This window comes from Pongo abelii, chromosome 16 (assembly GCF_028885655.2).
Source record: "Pongo abelii isolate AG06213 chromosome 16, NHGRI_mPonAbe1-v2.0_pri, whole genome shotgun sequence".
Classification (NCBI taxonomy): Eukaryota; Metazoa; Chordata; class Mammalia; order Primates; family Hominidae; genus Pongo; species Pongo abelii.
In genome coordinates this window covers 1,172,734-1,190,997 of record NC_072001.2, presented here as the reverse complement: position 1 = coordinate 1,190,997, position 18,264 = coordinate 1,172,734, and the positions used below count along the sequence as shown (strand labels likewise).

At 41.2% G+C, this 18,264-nt stretch overlaps 1 pseudogene; it reads right to left on the bottom strand.

Moving 5' to 3' along the window:
* Window positions 1–799: 799 nt before the first annotated feature.
* Window positions 800–16,099, bottom strand: LOC129054820 (zinc finger protein 285-like; annotated as a pseudogene).
* Between the last annotated feature and the right edge of the window lie 2,165 nt (window positions 16,100–18,264).

The window sequence follows — 18,264 nt, the reverse complement described above, 5'->3', positions numbered from 1 at the left end:
GATGCCTTAATTTACTTAATCTCTTACACATGAAGCTTCAGGTTGTTTACGGTCTTCTCATTGCAAAATTCTTAGAATATATTTCTTTCTGAAACCATATTTTTCCACTCATGTAATTACATCCTAAAAATACATTCTGAGAAGGAGGATCATTGGCTCAAAGACAATGCAAATTGTACATCTGATATATATAGACAAGATCCTCTCCAGCAACTTTGTACCCGTTTTTTTTCCCCACCAACTTATGTAAGAACACTCATTTCCTCATTTCTACTGACATAGAATTTTTAAAATACTTCACTCTTATCCATCTGATCAGTAAGAAAATGACACTTCAGGGACGGTTTTATTTGCACTTGACTGGCTATTCTATTTACAAACTATAACTGGCAGGAAAATGTAATGAAGGAAAAACTAGGAATAAACCATGATCCAAATGAAGAAACCTATAAGTCAATTAAAACAAAAAAGGACATTGTTTTTGAAGAAAAAATAAAAGACATTGTGGGCTGAGTGCAGTGGCCCACACTTGTAATCCCTGCACTTTGGGAAGCTGAGGTAGGAAGATCACTTGAAACCAGAATGAGACTAACCTGGGAAATAAAGCAAGACCCCATCTCTACAAGTAAATTTTTTAAAGAAAACTATAGCTGAACATGGTGGTATATGCCTGTAGTCCCAGCTACTCAGGAGGCTGAGGCAGGAGGATCACTTGAGCCCAGGAGTTCAAGGCTTCAGCAGTGAGCCATGATCAGGCCACTGCACTCCAGCCACCTGGGTGACAGAGCAATACCGTGTTTCCAAAAAAAAAAAAAAAAAAAAGAGTAAAGAGATCGCCTCTCGAATTCATCTGTTATCCCCAATTAAATGACAATTTTGGGAGGAAGCTGACAGAAAGAGCACCCTTTAAAAACCCATTATTATACAAGTCTACTGAGAAGAAGACTGCATCAGTCTGAAATGAACACTGTTGGTTTTTTACATGTTATTGCTCACTTTAGTAAATGTTAGCTTTATTCAATTAATTTTATTAAGACTAACCACAGAACACCTATTCTAGTTAATTTTTAATCGCATTTAATGTGTGAGCTGACAAATTTATTCAGCTCCCACACTACAGTTTCTCTATTGTATGAGATTTCTTACGTCTGTGGGTTGTACTTTTCAGTAAAGTTTTACCACAGCTATATCATCTTGAACATTTCTTTTTGGTGTACACACCAAAGAATGAAGGTTATCACTGGAGAAGTCCCATCCATACCATTTTAGATGGTTGCACTGCCACTTCAAGTCTTAAAGACTTAAAAGCTTTGAACTCTAAATTACAATGTTGCTTCTGTATGTGGACTCCAATGACAATGAAACATATTACTATAAAATCCCTCCATGCTAGTCAGGATGGCCTAGGCAATGCTGCAGTAAAAATTAAACCACTAAAAATCTCAGTGGTGAGACACAATGAATTTTTATTTCTTACTCTAAAAAGAAATCCAACACAGATAAGATAGCGACCTTCTATCGACCCAGTCTGGAATAAGCAGCCTCCAAGATCACCTTGGCAGGGATAGAGAAGCCTGAGGATGTTTATAAAGGCTAGACCTGAAAGTGGCTTGTATCACTTTTGCTCACACTCCATTGGCTAGAACTCAAACATGGGCACACTCTTAACTGCAAGAGTTACTGAGGAATAGAGTCTTCTTATTTGCAAGGAAATGGAACCAGTGTGATTAATACAGCACTGCCTTTGCCGCATCCTTCAAATGTCACTTCTGCAAAGCTTCTTGCCTGTGCAGAGAATCTCATAGAAAACCTGAGTACTAATATTCTTTCATAGTAAGAGCATTGGTTTCATTTCTGAGCACACTTTTGAATGTTCTTCATACAGAGAATATTTTTCCGTTGGGCACTAAAAAAAATCTAGGGACTTTGGCTAAACTGAAGACCTTACCATAATCATCCCAATTAGAATTTTTTTCCTGGATACATCCTTTAATGGAAATTTGACCTCTAACTACAAACACTACCACAAACCACCCATTTGTCAAGAGTAACCTACTTTGCCATTGTAGCATACAAAAGTTCTTGAAATCCACAATAATTGCCTGGCACACCCCAGTGCTGCGGGCTGACATTGTCGATGGCATTGTCCCTGTCTTTTGCTCCCCCAGCCCTCCCACAGGCTGAGTAAGCTTCTATTATCTGGAATACAGTGTGGCTTCTGTTTTCCTAATTTAACCCTGACCTACTACGTTTATAATGTTTCTGTCTGCTCATGTAGTCTTTGATGAGTCAGAAGGTCTTTGCCATGCTCACAATGTGTGTACTGTGTCTCATATATATGCACTCTCTGTTGGGCAAGGAGGTGTGAATTACGACTGAAGCCCTTACCACATGCCTTACACTTATAGGGCCTCTGTCCTGTGTGGACTCTGAGATGAACATGAAGATCTGAATTCCGGCTGAAGCCTTTACCACACTCATCACATTTATATAGTTTCTCTCTGGTGTGATCACTCTGATGGAAGTGAAAATATGAACTGTAACTAAAGCACTTTCCACACACTTCACATTTATATGGTTTTTCTCCAGTGTGAACTCTCTGATGGGTGTGAAGAACAGAGCTATAAGCAAAATCCTTTCCACACACATTGCATTTGTATGGTTTCTCCCCTGTGTGGACTCTCTGGTGAATGTGAAGCTGTGTACTTTGGCTGAAGCCCTTTCCACACTCACCACACTTATAAGGTTTCCCCTCTGTGTGAAACCTCCAGTGGACTTGAAGAACGGAGCTTGAACTAAAACACTTGCCACACTCACTGGATTTGTAGGGCTTCTCTCCAGTGTGGACTCTCTGATGCATAAGAAGTTTGGAGTACTGTTCAAAGCCCTTCCCACACTCTTCACCATTTGTAGGGCTTTTTCCCTGTGTGTACTCCCTGATGAATACAAAGAAGTGACCTAAATCCAAACGCTTTCCCACATAAGTCGCATTTGTAGGGCATCTCCCCTTTGTGGACTCGATGATGGTTGTGAAGGGAGGAGTTGCACCTGAAGCCCTTGCCACATTCTTTACATTTGTAGGGATTGTCTCCTGAGGGGACTTTCTGACATCTGGGAAAGTCTGAGCTCTGTTAGCAGCCTGTAGGCCATTCGTGGAATTCATAGGGAGTCTCTTCTGAGTGGCTTTTACAATGAATGATAAGATATTGGCTCCGACTTAAGTTCTTTCCATACTGGTCACATTTATAAGATTTTTCTCCTAGGTGAGTGCTGTGATGGACACGAGGATCTGTATCATCTGCAAAGGCCACCCCACAGTTATTACATGTGAAAGGCTGTGGTAAAGCATGGGCCACATCATGTTGTTCAACTGTTGATTTCATACTCAAGTTTTTCCCACAGTTGGGGTGTCTACCAGGGTCCTCTCCTTTACATTCTTGGGACTCATGATGATCACGTGAGGTCCAATTGAGGCTGTCATCATGCCAAGCACGTCTGTACAATTTCTTTTCCACGTAAATTCCCTTATATCTTCCCTGAGATTTCTGGGGCTCGGTCATTATGTTGGCTTTCTTCCAAGATTCTGGGGTAAGAACCTGTGTCAGGCTTTGCCATGCTGTGATATCTCGATTTTTGATAATGGCATTTACTCCATAGTTTTTGTTTTCAGAAATCTGAAGAGACATGCCTGCCCACTCTTCACAGAGGTAAACATCTTCTAAATGTGGGGAACACTGTTCTTGAAGGTTCATGATATAATCCTGACTCACACTTAAATCCCGGATCCTTTGTTTCCAAATCTGCCAGCAATGAAGCACTTCTTGAGAAAGGCAATTTAACCCCTTTTCCTGAAGATTCAAAATGTTTTTTTAATCCCGTCTCCCATGAGAAGAAAGAGAATTTGTGAATAACCTGTCCAGAGGTTTTGAGAAAATGAAATATTATGATGGGGTGGGAAGTTGTCCCTGGCTCCCATTGACATGTGAAACAGTTAGAGCAACAATAATTCTAACCTGTGAGCTGCCAATTAGAAATCAAGTATTGTAGGGAAATTAAGAGAAATCTTGGCCAGGTGCAGTGGCTTATGCTTGTCATAGCAACACTTTCAGAGGCTGAGGTGGGAGGGTCACTCAAGTTCAGGAGATTAAGACCAGGCTGGGCAGTACGGTGAGATCGCATCTCTACAAAAAAATTAAAAATTGTCTCGGTTTTGCCTATGATCCCAGCTACTTGGAAATCTGAGGTTGGAAGATTGCTTAATCCTGGGACGCAGAGGCTGCAGTGATCCAAGATTGTGCCAGTGTATTCCAGCCTGGGTGACAGAGCAAGACCTTTCAACCCCCACACAGCAAAAAAGAATAAAAGGAAATCTTAGGAAAAATTTATGAAGGAAGAAATTCACCTCCCCGCTATAAGAGTAGTCAATAAAAAGACTTTAATAATCTTGCTACAAAAGGTATGGGAAAGGCTCCCATTTTGTGTAGTGTTTGTGTGTATAGAAATAATACATATTGATGGAGTGTTTTTCATATGTTGGGCAGAGTAAGGGACACAAAGGGTCACAAGAAGTTTCAGAAACAAACAGGTTCTATCTCCTGATGGCTTCCCTTCCTTCACATCACTGTCATATGGAGGACTATCATGTATGTTTGTGTACAAACTGCACAACTGTACATGGTGAGCCTTAAGGGGATGGGGATAAAAAGGCAATGGGGATTGAAATAGGGATAAACACTGTGAAACATGGTCCTGGCATTGTGCGGGGATGCATATGTAAACCTCTCAGACAAGCTCTAAGAGACAGCCTTTTTATGTTCCCCGAAGTTCTTTGTCTTCGTGAAAAGATAGAGACCACTCAGATCCTATAATCCATTTCCTTAAGTTCTGACCTTTTAAGTTATTGCAGAATCTCAAACAGCCATGACTATGAGAATGGGGAACAGATACTGTGGATTGTCAATGGCCTGGCACCCAGGGAAGCAAGATTGTGGTATATAACAAACCGGGGGCTGAGGCAGAAGAGGATGATCATATTTTTGGGACCCTATGATGGATTTCATAATGGCATGCATATCATGGTCAAGTCCCACTGGATACTGCTTCTGGTTTAAGGTCCTTTCTGGGTTGTTTTATTGAAAGTGACTTTAGTTTATAAGATAGTATCAGGGAAAGGGAGACCATGAGCAGCCCCAAATGGGCTTTAAGCAGTGGTTTCCCAATTGTTCTGATTGTAACCCACAATAAAATCAGCACTGTGATTCAGTAGGAATAGGCACGAACATCAACACAGACTGCTCACTAAGACAGAAGTTTTATCAGCTGATACTTACATACGATGTGCAATGAACTTTGATAAATTCTTTTGTTTTCTGTTCTATTAATCTATTTTGCTTTTTAAAAATTGCTAGTTATGACACAGTAATTTGATTTCAGGACTCACCAAGAGGGTTTTATCCTGCAGTCTGAGAAACAACTGCAGAGATATGCAGATTTATGTAGAAGGTCCTGTGTTTACAGATTACCCTTTGGTTTCACGAGGTTATTTATTAAAAACACAGGACCTAGGGCAAGATTAGGAGGGCTCAAGTCCTAGTTCTTATTATAAGCTGTGTGATCATGGGCAAGTTATGAATTCTGTGACTCAGTTGTTTCATCCGTTGATATGGTTTGGCTGTGTCCCCACCCAAATCTCTTCTTGAATTGTAACTCCCATAATTCCCACGTGTCATGTCCCATAATTCCCACATGTCACAGCCCCCACACAGAGTCCCTACCAGGGCACTACCTAGTGGAGCTGTGAGACGAGGGCCACTGTCCTTCAGACCACAGAATGCTAGATCCGACAGCTTGCACCGTGTGCCTGGAAAAGCCACAAACACTCAACACCAGCCCACAAAAGCAGCCGGAAGGGAGACTATACTCTGCAGAGCCACAGGGATGGAGCTGCCCAAGACCATGGAAACCTATCTGTCACATCAGGGTGACCAGGATGCAAGACATGGAGTCAAAGGAGATCACTATCGAGCTTTAAGATTTGACTGCCCCGTTGGATTTCAGACTTGCATGGGGCCTGTAGCCCCTTTGTTTTGGCCAAGTTCTCCCATTTGGAACAGCTGCATTTACACAATGCCTGTACCTGCACTGTATCTAGGAAGTAAATACATTGTTTTTTTTATTTTACAGGCTCATAGATGGAAGAGACTTGGCTTGTCTCAGATGAGACACTGGACTGTGTACTTTTGAGTTAATGCTGAAATGAGTTAAGACTTTGTGGGACTGTTGGGAGGCAAGATTGGTTTGAAATGTAAGGACATAAGATTTGGGAGGGTCTGGGGTGGGATAATATGGTTTGGCTGTGTCCCCACTCAAATCTCATCTTGAATTGTAACTCCCACAATTCCCATGTGTCATGGGAGGAACCGGGTAGGGGGCGATTGAATTATGGGGGTGGGTCTTTCCTGTGTTATTCTCATGATAGTGAATGAGTCTCATGAGATCTGATGGTTTTTAAAAGGGAGATTCTGAATGGGCGCAGTGGCTCACACCTGTAATCCCAGCACTTTGGGAGGCCAAAGTGGGTTGATCAGGAGGTCAAGAGATTGAGACAATCCTGGCCAACATGGTGAAACCCCGTCTCTACTAAAAAATACAAAAATTAGCTGGGCATGGTGGCGCATGCCTGTATTCCCAGATACTGGGTTGGCTAAGGCAGGAGAATTGCCTGAACTTGGTAGTTGGAGGTTGCAGTGAGCCAAGATAGCACCACTGTACTGCAGCCTGGCTACAGAGCCAGACTCAAAAAAAAAAGGGGGGGGTAGTTTCCCTGCAAAAACTCTCTTCTCTTGTCTACCACCATGTGAGACGTGCCTTTCACCTTGCACCATGACTATGAGGCCTCCCCAGGGATGTGGAACTGTAAGTCCAATACATCTCTATCTATTGTAAATTGCCCAGTCTCGTGTATGTCTTTATCAGCAGTGTGAAAACAGAGTAATACGTCCATAAAAGGGGGATGATAACAGTAACTATCTGTATTAGTCCATTCTCATGTTGCTAATAAAGACATTCCCAAGACTGGGTAATATATAAAGGAAAGAGGTTTAATTGACTCATAGTTCCATGTGGCTGTGGAGGCCTCACAATCATGGCAGAAGGTGAAGGAAGAGCAAAGGGACATCCTACATGGCGGCAGGCAAAGAGAAAGCCTGTGGAGGGGAACACCAATTTATAAAACCATCAAATCTCATGAGACGTAGTCACTCTCATAAGAACAGCACGAGAAAGACCCCTGCCCCATGATTCAGTTACCTCCTACCAGGCCCCTCCTACAACTTGTGGGAATTATGGGAGCTACAATTCAAGATGAGACTTGGGTAGGGATATAGCCAAACCATATCTCTATCTCATAAACTAAACTTAGGTAACACATAACTGTATATGAACCTCTGAGAAATGAAAACGAGGTTAGATATTTATCAAAAAGTAATCAAATAAGCCAACACTTAGATTACACTTACTACGTACAAGTAAGTGTTGGCTATTGTAACTGCCAACCAAACCAAAGTTCTCCCTTGGTTCCTTTAACACTGGTTTATCCAAAACATTGGATAAACATTGATTTTTCTGCAGAAGCAACCCATAGATCAAGGCTCTTGGTGATGTGTGAATTTTATAAGTCTCATTCTGAGAAATACAAGGAAAGAATGAGAGCCTACATGTGTGATTAGGGGAGGGAGTGATTACTAACTGCATTGAATGCCCACAGGCCAGGGGTATGAGATTTGGGGAGAGCTCCCTCACAAACCCATCACAAGGGGCCAGATCCTCACGCTGATCTGTAAAAACTCATTAACTGCAGGGTTCTAACCTGCACATGCATCTCTTAGGAGTTTTCTTTCCAGTAGTCAAAGTTTCTCTTTGTGATCTAACTGGAGTTTTCTATCTGGTATGAAACGACGATTTCAGGACACAGGTCCAGTGGTCTGATGCTCAGTTACTCACCCACTGAGATGAGGTTCCTGAAGTTTTCCAGCATCACATCTTGGTACAGGTTTATCTGGGTTTTATCCAATAGAGCAAGCTCTTCCTTGGTGAAGACAACAGCTATGTCGTTGAATGTCACCCTTTCCTAAAACATCAACCACATGCCACGTCAATCATCCACGCAAATGACTGGTCTTAGTCTGTTTGGGCTGCCTTAATAAAATACCACAGTCTGATTAGGTTAAACAAAATAAACTATCTTCTTACTGTTCTGGAGGTTGGAAAGTCTAAGATCAAGTACCACCAAGATAGGTTTCATTCAGGTTTCTTCTCTTGGCTTGTAGACAGCTGTCCTCTCACTGTGTCCTTACATGGCAGAGGGAGAATGAGAGCAAGCTCTGTTGAGGATCTCTCACAAGGATATTAATCCTATTGGATCAGGGATTCCCAAAGGACAATATTAATCAAATTATAAAATACAGCCCAGGAAATAATCACATATAAATCTATACTAAGGTGTTGTGCTGATACACAAGTCTAGTACTGTTCCATGATTTCATTTCTCATCACACACCAAGATTTGGTATTTTCACTTTTTCATGGCAGATTAATCTATTTTTATCATGTTAAAAGGAACTAAGAAGACAGGGTAACTAAAAGCCTGGCTCCTAGATTCAAAAAACACAATAGAGAAAAGGGAGATTATTAGGATAATTAAGAACACTTGGATATCAACTTGGTATTAAAAAATAGTGGTATCAATGTGAAATTTCTTGAGTATGTTAGCAGTAATGTGGAAATGTAGGAAAATGCTCTTACTCTTAGGAGATACAAGCTGAAATATTTAGGGATGAATTATAATAATGCCTGCAATTTATCCCTAACTGGGTCATCAAAATACAATATAGATATGTGTGTATATACGTATATTATGCATATGTTTGTGGGTGATTGTCAACAATTGGTGAATCTAGGTGAATATTACACATTATGCTATTCTTTCATTTTCCTCATAATTTGAAATTTCTCAAAACAAAAGGATGTGGGGAATAATCTGATATTAATAACCATCTCCTAATCAAGAAACCAATTTTTACATAAAATATTTCTATCGCTGCATATATCACACTGCTCAGAGTTAAGTATTTACAGATATGTTCTCTCAATAGACTCCGCATCTCTAAATAATGCAGAGCTTTCAAAGGAAAGTTGTAAGCGGTTACAAAGGACGTCACAAAGAATATGTTCCTAACAATTGTCCAATTACCCAAATCTGACAATGATTAAAATCAAAATCTAGGGGAGTCAGCACGGCTGTCCTAATAGCGTCACTCTCTCAGTAACACTACTGTATACCTTCTTCTGTGGGAGGCAATAAAATCGAATTTGAGTTAATCATTGAGGAAATACAGATACCCTGAAGTCTACTTGGGGTGTTCAAATGTAGGGAGAAGGGGTTAGGGATAGAGGTTCACCCAGCCTATGCCCCATTCTCCCTTCTCTGCCTCAACTATAGAGCCTGGGAAAACAAAACACTCATTTCTCCACCACCGTTGTAGCTGGATGGATGCCTTGTAGGAAGCCTAAGCAGCGATTGTCATAGGATGCAGATACAAGGAGAGCCCCAAAATATTAAGAAACCAAATTTATCAACGAATAAACACTTGCAAAAATCTATAAATCTTTTCCTGTCTTAAGTATTCTTGTATAACCATCTATGAAGTATTCTTGTAAAACCTTTAACCTGAATCTATTCAAGCATCTGGTGCTTCCACTTACAAGAAATACTGTGGATAGATAACACATTGAAAGATAAGAAAAGGAAGCAAACAAATACATTCCAAACATAGGAAAGAACACAGGACACCAAACTTGGTTTCTACAACAAGTCAATAGCAGGAGAGAATAAAGTATAGGGGCAAATTTCTCTAGATTAAAAGAGATTATGAGACACAACAGCCAACTATATGATAGTATAGACCTTGGTAAGATCCCATTTGAACAAACCAATGGTTAAAAAATTTTCTGAGATAATCAGGGAAATTTGGTTATTGCCTGGGTATTAGATAATACCAAATAATTATTGATTATCTCATTAGTCAATATTTTAGGAAATATATACTGAAATACATGGAGAATGTGGTAAATTAGATTGCTGTTTAGAAATATCCTCTTCCATACTCACTAATCCCACTAAAGGACCAGAGTGTGTTTTCTTACCCCTTTAGTTTTGACTTGGCAATGTAACTTACTCTGGCTATCAAAATGAAGCAGAAGTGAAAATGTGCCAGTTCTAACCTGGGCCTTGACAGATCTCACGCGTTCACTTGCTCTCTTGTCCCTCTGTCTTCACTATGAGGGCACACCCAAGCTAACCAAAACCAGCAGAGTGCTACCAAATATTCATGGCATCTGCTTTAGGTCCAGGCCGTAACCATTGAGGACACTGTTATAGGAGGTTGGAAAAATGGTGACCTGGATGTAGTGGTGAACATTTGGTAAACTGTTGCTGTAATTTAGAAGATAGAAAATTTACCTAATGAATCTTGGACTTGGGCAAGATGGTTTCCAGGCAGAAGGATAAAAGTGTGAGCTCATTCATTTTAGTTGCATATATAATAAAGTACTATACAAAAGTGATGTGCTCAGAGAAAAACCAATACAGTGTAAAATAACATGTCTCTTTAAAATACTCTGGGAAAGAAAAAAATGAAAAAGAGATTAAGCAAATCTCTTTGGCAAAAAGTTAATCACTGAAATTGCATGATGGGTATTGCAAATGGAGGCTCATAATACCATTTGTTCTTTCTGTGTACTTTCATAATTAATTTTGTTCATGATTAAAAGAAAATCCTTCCTCCACACTGTCATGGTCTTTTTAATGTGACAACTTGGCTAAGCTACAGTCCTCAGTTATTCAATCAAACACTAATCTAGGTATTGCTATGAAGATAATTTGTAGATGTGATTAAAGTCCATAATCAGTTTACTTTAAGGGAGATTATTCTAACTAATCTGAGTATGTCTGATTCAAAAAACTAAAAGGTCTTATGAGCAGAGCTGAGGCTTCCCTGAGAGGTGGAGAAATTCCACCCATAGACAGCGGCTTCAGTCTGTGTCTAAGAGTTCTGGCCATCCTTCCTGAGGGGCTGCCATGTGGATTTTGGACTTGCCTAGTTAGCCTCCATAATCATATAAGTCAATTCCTTAAGATAAATCTCTTAATATATATCTCTTACTGGTTCTGCCTTGCTGGTTGAACTCTGACCAATAGATACCCATTCAAATCTTGTTACTTATCGAACGAGACCAGTGACATTTAGAGTAGAGTCATGTATATGCTGCCCATGCACTCAGATGCTGCGGCAACACCAAATTGCTATAAAAGTTTCTGAACTTACTCTTGATTCTTTTTCCCTCATGGGGCAGTGATAAGCAGTTCATGGACTGGTACTGCTACATGAACCACACTTAGAGTAGCACCAAAGTAGACATCTTGAAATCTGTGAGTTTGTTTCTTCACTTCTATAAAGGGAGTCAAACCATCTGCCTCACAAAGTCATTATGAGCAAGATGAAGTACCTAATACATAGTAGTCATTCAAAAAATGCTGACCTCCTTTCAGAAAGCAGAAGTGTCTGGTTCCTCAGAATGAACAGTATATTTAAAGAGAAAGAACCCCTTAACTTACCTGGAACTTAATCATACCATCTTCCTTTTGGAAAGGGCAGGATTCTGGAAAAGCAGAACTGCAAGGAAGAAAGAATCCATGAGATCATGGATTCAACAAGTTATAAATGAACATTGGTTCCTTCCTTATCTGTACAAATTTCTCTCAGTTCCTTCTCTCCCTAGATATCGTCTCTTCTCGTTCTGAACAGACTGAACTCCCACCTCCTCAAGACTTCCCTAGATTTGTCCCCAGTCCCTCAATCTCAGACCACTGTATAACTCCTATCTCTCTCCTCAAGCTTTTGGGTGAAAACCTGCACATTCTTTTCCTTTTCTCAGATTTGTGAATGAACTGACATAATCTACATCTGTATTATGCTGGAAAAAAGGCTCCAGAATTGCTGAATAAGGCAGCAATCTCAGGGCTGGGCACAGTGGCTCACGCCTGTAATCCCCAGCAATTTGGGAACCTGAGACAGGTAGATCACTTGAGGCCAGGAGTTCGAGACCAGCCTGACCAACATGGTGAAATCCTGTCTCTACTAAAAATACAAAATTAGCTGGGATTGGTGGCGGGCACCTGTAGTCCCAGCTACTCAGGAGGCTGAGGCAGGACAATCACTTGAACCTGGGAGGCAGAGGCTGCAGTGAGCTGTGCTTGCACCACTGCACTCCAGCCTGTGCAACAGAGACAGACTTTGTCTCAAAAAAAAAAAGAAAAAAAAAAGAGAGAAATCTCACGATGACAGGGGCCTTCTGCTATTTCCACTTTTACATGCAAGACTTGACCTTGTATGGCCAGGCCTGTGGTCTAAAGAACTTGCAATTAGCCAAGATATACAAATTAAATCCCAATTTTTATTATTATGTTAATCAATAATGCAAATTTTTAAACATCTACACCTTGACTCTTGGCTTCCTAAACTATCTCTCCAGCAGCCATTCTATCCACTGCTTTTGCAAATATTGATGACACACCTATGACATATAAGACACATCCTCTGCTCTGGAAATGCTCATGGTATACTGAACTATACATGCTCTCAGACAGCAAGTAGCAAAGTAGATAGACAGACCTTCTAAGCTCGCCACTTCATATACACTAAAGCCCCTTCCTGTACTGCTTATATCAGTGAATTCCCTTGCCAATTAGATTCCAATTGGGTTCAGCCAATGGGGAAAGTCAGCAAGAGATCCAGGGAAGGGACAAGAGTGAAGTCAGAATATTTATTCCCCCAGGTTTTTCCCTAAAGGTTGCTGTGGAATGGCTAAGTTCCATATCCATTGACCAAAGTTCATGGCCACCATCAGGCAGCTGTCATCCAATGAATCTTTCTTCAGGTTTTAGCGACTGCCTCCTCCCTTAGCCCTTCAGTCCTAAAGGCAGTAAGTAACCCTGCTATCACTAGCTCTTAAATATTGCCATACCCTTTGTTGATTACCACAGCCTGCCTACAACTTTATAGATTGTCTCTTTATTAAGCTCTTCTCAAATTACCCCATTTGAGTGTTCTGTCTATTTTTTATTGGGATTCCATCAGATAAACCCTGTAAACACAATTGCCTCTCGCCTTTGTGGAGAAACTTACTGAATAAAGTTGCCACTTTAAGCACTGTGGAAACTCCAAAGATTAAAAAATAAAAGTCAAAAACCAGGTTTCTGCCTTCTGAGATAGTGCTTCTCACACTATCTGTGATAAAAGACTAGTTTTTATTATTATTATTACTGTTACTTTCAGTCTGTCACAGACTGATATTTTGGTAAGATACAGTAAAAAGAAATTACTGGAAAAAGGAAATTAAGAAGGTATGCAAATTAAAGCCCAATTGTTATTATTATGTTAATCAATAAGACAAAATTTTAAACATCTACACTTAAGTTCTCAAATTATCTGGTCACAGACCAATATCATTTATTGGCACTGGTCTGTTGGCTACCCTTTGAATTGCAGCTCACAGGGTTATAGAATCAGGTTAATAGAATATGAAATGTCTTTAGGGTAAATCCTTTGACTCTTTCTCTCTTTTACTACCTTTAAGAGACATCATTAATCACTTCTTATTTTGGGCTCCAACAAAGGCCAAAATAAGGAATGTTCAAGTCATTAATACAGCATGAATTACATCATTTGAAAATAGTTAAAACCTACCAAGGAAACACTCTTCCTTTCCCCTGTCAAAAAACTACAAATCCTAAAAACAAACAAACAAACAAACAAACAAAAACAAGCCGTAGTCTTTTATCCACTGTACTTGCTAAGGATCTTATCATTTAACAAGCACTCAATCAGTGTTTCTTAATATTAACAAATGCACAAATAGAATTGGCTTGGACATTATACATTACATGCACGTGCAAAGACATAAACTCACCCTCTACTTCCAGTACCTGTTCTCACTTCAGAGCCAATAATGGGACAGGTTTATTTTCAAGCACACATCTCCACACATGCAGTCACACATATATGGTTGAGGGTTTGGTTTCCTAAATTTCTGGCTTCAGACACTCTCTGCCTGTGTCAACTATGGGCCATGGCAGTAACCAGATGGCACATTCAAATTTGAGGTGAGTTTAATAAACAGACGGCTTACAATGGTGTTGGCTGGGGGTAAGGAAATCAGAGTGGATAAGGCTCTATCCTGGGAAGTGACAGGGAGGTGCCATTATACTACCTGGGCCTTAAGAGGTAAGGGGAGGGAGCAGTCCCTGGAGCCTGGAACTGAGAGGACTGTGTGGCCGGGACCACCAAAACCATGACCTGTTGTTTAGAAGGGCAGCTAATCTGTGACAATCCTGCAGAGAGAGAACTCGGGGACAAGATCCTCCAACTCACACTTCTTCCTCTCTCCAAACCTTCCTGTTGAGACTTCCCATTGGCCAAAGACAAGCAATGCCAGAAGGCAATGGCGGCCTTTCAGGGCAGACAGCAGGGTGGAAAAGGTGGGGAGCCAAAGGCATGGGACACGTGGCACCTCAGGACTCTTGTTTTTTCCCTATCTGCCAAAGTCCACACAGCTCTCTCACACAAATGCCTTTCTCATCCCTCAACCTGACAACTACTCTGATCTGAGGAATACATCACGAATGAGACCAGATGCCCATATCAACCTCTTCAGCGAATGAAGACCTAGAGGAAAAGTGCAGCTGAATCTGGAACTGCAATTGTTCAGAAACACGATCAGAAATGTAATAAAAGCTGCCATTACACCTAAAATAATTAACACTAAATCTCTAAGTTTATCAAATATACAGAGAACATTGAAATTTCAAATTTGTTGACTGTAATTTAACACTTACTTTTGCTCATGTGCTTTATAATACTCAAATTCCGTACTCCCTGGCTCACAGCATGTGAGGTGAGAATGGAGTTAATAATTTGGGGAAGTTCTTTTCTTTTCTTTTCTTTTTTTTTTTTTTTTTGAGACAGAGTCTCGCTCTGTTGCCCAGGCTGGAGTGCAGTGGCGCGATCTCAGCTCACTGCAAGCTCCGCCTCCCGGGTTCACACCATTCTCCAACCTCAGCCTCCGGAGTAGCTGGGACTACAGGCGCCCGCCACCATGCCCGGCAAATTTTTTGTAATTTTTTTTTTTTTTTTTTTTTTAGTAGAGACAGGGTTTCACCGTGTTAGCCAGGATGGTCTCGATCTCCTGACCTCGTGATCCACCCAAAGTGCTGGGATTACAGGAGGGAGGCACCGCACCAGGCCTGGGACCGTTATTTTCAAAATGTATGCGGTGATATTAAACTCCTGAGTTATTACAGTCTGAGTTGTTTCCTTATTGCCAGAAGCCGGAACCTCTTCCCTGAAGTCAGAAATGCCCCAATGGAGTCAGAGCTGCTAAAATCCAGAGTTCAGACCCAAGACAACTCCCCATCCAAGAACCTAGGGGTGCTGAGCCAGAATCGCCCGCGCCAAACTGAGCGAGAATAGCCCAAGCCATCCTCTATCTCCAGAGAAAAGCTGCTTAAGCAAATCCCTCATCCCATTCAGGGAGGCACAGCCCCAGCCATTACTCCCAAACTCTGAGCCAACGCCCCTCTGCCCTCATCCAGAGATGCACATTCCAAGACTGGACCCTAAGCCTCGACCCAAGGTGGCACAGCGCAAGTCGCTGTCACGAAACGTGAAGATGCACGTTTTGTCAAACCCAGGGCTGCTCCCCAAACCGAGCCCACGCGCTTCCCATCCCAACCCGGGTAGGTAGGGGCCGCTGAACTTCCCCAGCCTACCACACCCACGAGGCCTTATCATTGGTCACCAGTCCCCTCTTCCACTCCTCCTACTTCAGTCCACAGGGACGGGTCACAGCTGCACATCCTGCAGCCCTATTCCTGGCTACGCTTCCGAGAGGGGCGCGGTCCACGCGGGACTCACCCCAGCATCCCAAACAATGTCGCCCGCAGCTAGCGTCTGGTACCACGGCGCATGCGCAAGGAGGCCTATGGACTACAATCCCCAGAAAGCCCCGCGCGCAGCAGTGGACATTCGCAAGGCTACCAGGGTGAAGGTAGCCTTTGACTTCCGTGCATTTGGAAGTCCTTTGACTTCCGTGCATTCGTCTAAAATAATGACAATCATAATAACGATAAAGTATTGAAATGTTAAATAAATCACTATCAACGATGAAAAGAAAAAGTTTCAATATTTTACTACTTGGAAATGAGCACTTTACCATTTTAGTGAAGACTTTTGTAGGTGCTCATTTTATAGGCATGTCTTTTAATGTTAAAACCACGAGACTTTTCAATTAAAATTCACTTAAATATTTCCATCCCCGCCCCCCATCATGTTTTGTTTCTGTTGATGAAGACTGCATAATCTACACTTGCAATATAACATACCCTGTAATTTGTTTCCTAGTCTCAGAAGAAGCAGAATGAATTAACTACCATTGTCTGAATCCTTAATAGGGGAATTACAGGAGTACTCCTTACAACATAACAAGAAAACGCGGGAAGTTTTCAGATTCTTTCTGAAAATTTCCCCTTGTTGGGACTTAGGCTTTATTTTACTTTATGTTATTGCATTTAAGATTTAAGATCATTAAAAAGTCAGGAAACAACAGGTGCTGGAGAGGATATGGAGAATTAGGAACACTTTTACACTGTTGGTGGGACTGTAAACTAGTTCAACCATTGTGGAAGTCAGTGTGGCAATTCCTCAGGGATCTAGAACTGGAAATACCATTTGACCCAGCAATTCCATTACTGGGTATATACCTAAAGGATTATAAATCATGCTGCTATAAAGACACATGCACACGTATGTTCATTGCGGCAGTATTCACAATGGCAAAGACTTGGAACCAACCCAAACGTCCAACAAAGATAGACAGGATTAAGAAAATGTGGCACATATGCACCATGGAATACTATGCAGCCATAATAAATGATGAGTTCATGTCCCTTTTTAGGGGCATGGATGAAGCTGTAAACCATCATTCTCAGCAAACTATAGCAAGGACAAAAAACCAAACACCACATGTTCTCACTCATAGGTGGGAATTGAACAATGAGAACACATGGACACAGGAAGGGGAACATAACACAGCGGGGTCTATTGTGGGGTGGGGGAAGGGGGAGGGATAGCATTAGGAGATATACTTAATGCTAAATGCGTGCAGCACACCAACATGGCACATGTATACATATGTAACAAACCTGCACGTTGCGCACATGTACCCTACAACTTAAAGTATAATAATAATAAAATTTTAAAAATTTAAGATTTCTATTAAAGAAAATTTTGGGTACCCTAATGGGGTAAGAAAATTGAATAAGAATTCCATTAGAGACCCACAGTTTTAGCCTGGAGGAAAGCTTTGATAATGGGTGAGAACAATCTCTGTCCTAGGAATGGTCGCCTGGTCCTCCTGGCAGAGGCTCTGCTTGGAATATCTGGCTAGCATTCCGTTTTCCACTCATCCTCAAGCTGTAGATGTCGTGAGGCAGTTCCAGTCCTAGAATAGACAGGGAAGTGAAGACCCCCACCTCTAGGCAATGGGTAGGAAATGGTTGAATAATATCCAACTATAGCTTGACATTGCAACTTAGGGCACATAAAGGGACAGTGCAATTCTTTTGGCTTATCTTTGTCTTTTGATGTTTACATGTTTGATGTTCTTATATATTGCTCTAAGTTGAAGGATTACTTGATTTAATTTGACATACTTGAATTTTAAAAAACGAGTTCAGGAACATTTTTATTTTTGACCTAATACAAGGTAAATTTTTGTGACATCTGTGTCTATTGGAAAACAATGTGTGTTCTCTATCAGAGGGATATGCATACATTTATATTTTCACCAGACTTGTTAATTGTTTCTATTTAAATTTCCTACATGCTTATTCGTGCTTACTTAGATTTTTTCATTATGCATCTGTCAATGATTGAGAAGTTCATGTCAAAAGGCACCCAGGCTGGGCATGGTGGCTCAAGCCTGTAATCCCAGTACTTTGGGAGGCCGAAGTGGGTAGACCATGCGGTGAGGAGTTCAAGACAACCCTGGCCAGGATGGTGAAACCCCGTCTCTACTCAAAGTACAAAAATTAGCCAGGCATGGTGGCAAGCACATGTAGTCTCAGCTACTTGGGAGGCTGAGACAAGA